The sequence below is a fragment of the Marmota flaviventris genome, chromosome 3 (assembly GCF_047511675.1).
Source record: "Marmota flaviventris isolate mMarFla1 chromosome 3, mMarFla1.hap1, whole genome shotgun sequence".
Lineage (NCBI taxonomy): Eukaryota > Metazoa > Chordata > Mammalia > Rodentia > Sciuridae > Marmota > Marmota flaviventris.
Genome location: NC_092500.1, coordinates 34,854,962 through 34,856,988, shown reverse-complemented (window position 1 = coordinate 34,856,988; position 2,027 = coordinate 34,854,962). Strand labels below are relative to the sequence as shown.

Here is a 2,027-nt window from a genome sequence, read left to right as displayed (position 1 = left end):
GTAAACAATGTATGTCAGAAAAGATTGTAATTCTTGAAAATCATGTAAATCAAAAAAGTTTCAGGCTTTGAAGCTATCCATTAGCTACCTGAAAAAACACCTGTAAAAAAGGCATAAAAATAAAGGTCCCTCCAGGGTCAATGAGATGTCTTCTGGAGGTTGCTCATAACTTGCAACCTGTCGTTCTGACTCTTCTTCTTTCGCCAACGCCACTCGTCCTTCAGGACCACCCTGGACCCTCACCCCCCTCCCCACCGCCGGGGCTGGACCTCGGCAATTCAGCAATATTCTAGCCTTGGGGCCTTGGGGAACTGTCCCCATGTGAGTGAAGCAGGTGCCCCTATAGGCTCTTCCAGCTTCTGCCAGGTGGGCTGCAGCAGCAATTTCTGCCAGAGCCTTTGCACAAGCATGGGTCTGAGGTACATCTATGGCAGGGCTGGTGTTATGGGGGGTGACATCCCAGTAGTCACTGTGAACCAGAGCCTGCTGAACACCCTCAAATTGGAGGTGGACCCCAACAACCAGGCCATGCACACACAGGAGAAGGAGCAGATCAAGATCCTAACAAGTTTGCCTCCTTCATCAACAATGTGTGTTCCTGAAGCAGCAGAACAAGACATCAGAGACCAAGTGGAGCTTTCAGGAACACCAAGTGCTGCTTCGGCGCGTAGCCCAAGACAGCTCTCTGCAACAGGGTTCACATGTTTGAGGCTACAAATGTCCGAGGCAGTTGGAGTCACTGGGTCAGAAGCTTAAGCTGGAGGAGGAGCTCAGCAACATGCAGGGGCTGATGGAGGGCTTCAAGAAAGAGTATGTGTATGAGATCAGTAAGTAAGATTACAGAGAGACGGAGAATGAATCTGTCATCGGGAAGTATGTGAATGAAGCTTACATGAATAAGGTGGATCTAGAGTCTCTCCAGGAAGAGCTGACTGCGGAGATCAACTCCCTCAGGCAGTTACACGAAGAGGCAGTTACATGAAATGCATGCGATGCAGTCCCAGATTGCCAACACATCTGTGGTGCAACCCCGGGGGAATAGCCGCTCTCTGAACTTGGACTGCATCATTGCACCTGTCTGTGCCCAGAACCAGGAGATGGCAATCCAAGGCAGACCAAAGTTGAGGCCTAGAATGTACACCAGATCAAGAATGAAGAGCTACGTAAGAAACTCAGGCTGACCCTGGACATGGAGAAGTCCATCTACTCTAAGCCATGAGAGGGCCTGGAGGGCCAGCTTGAATCTGGGATGCAGAACAACAGTATCCATATGAAGAATATCAGTGGCTACACAGGATGGCTACAGGAGCCTCCCAAACCCTGGACTCAGCTGTGGCCTGAGCTCCTTCCAGCCAACATCACCTTTGGCAGAGGCTCTAGCTCCAGCTCCTTCACTACCAAGGCCATGATTGTGAAGAAGATTGAGACCCACAGTAGGAATCTGGTGTCAAGCCTTGATGTCCTGACCAAGTGAACGGCCACTGTATCTTCTCCCAGGGTGCTACCTCCTGCAGCTGCCCCCGAGCCTGTGGGGGAAACAGCTGCAAAGGGAAGTTTAGAGACCCACCTGAGCTCAGTCCACAGACCACCCCTGAGGTACCCTTCTATGCCTGGGAAACCAGTCTATTGCCCATGCTCTCAACCCAAAACAATTTATTTTTGCCCCCAAATAAAACCTCATATGACCCTGCCAAAGCAAAAAAATAAAAATAAAATAAAATAAACAAAAAGCAATCCACAAACTAAGATAAAACATTTGCAAAACAAATATATTGAAAATAACTTATATACTGAATATACAAAGAACTCTTAAAATTTAATAATAAATAAATCACCTAGTCTTTTTTTTCTAAATGGGGAAAAAATATCTGAGAAGATTTTTACCAGAAAAGATAAACAAGTAACAAATAAGGATATGAAAATATTCAACATTATTTGTTATCAGAGAATTACAAATCAAAACAAGATAAAATTTTGTTTCTACATTCTTAGTAGAATGACTGTAATCCAAAAAACAAATGAAAAAT

The 2,027-nt window shown here is 45.8% G+C and overlaps 1 pseudogene; it reads left to right on the top strand.

Annotated features, from left to right (window-relative positions):
• Positions 1-408: 408 nt before the first annotated feature.
• Positions 409-1,219, top strand: LOC114080488 (keratin, type II cytoskeletal 8 pseudogene; annotated as a pseudogene).
• Positions 1,220-2,027: the final 808 nt, after the last annotated feature.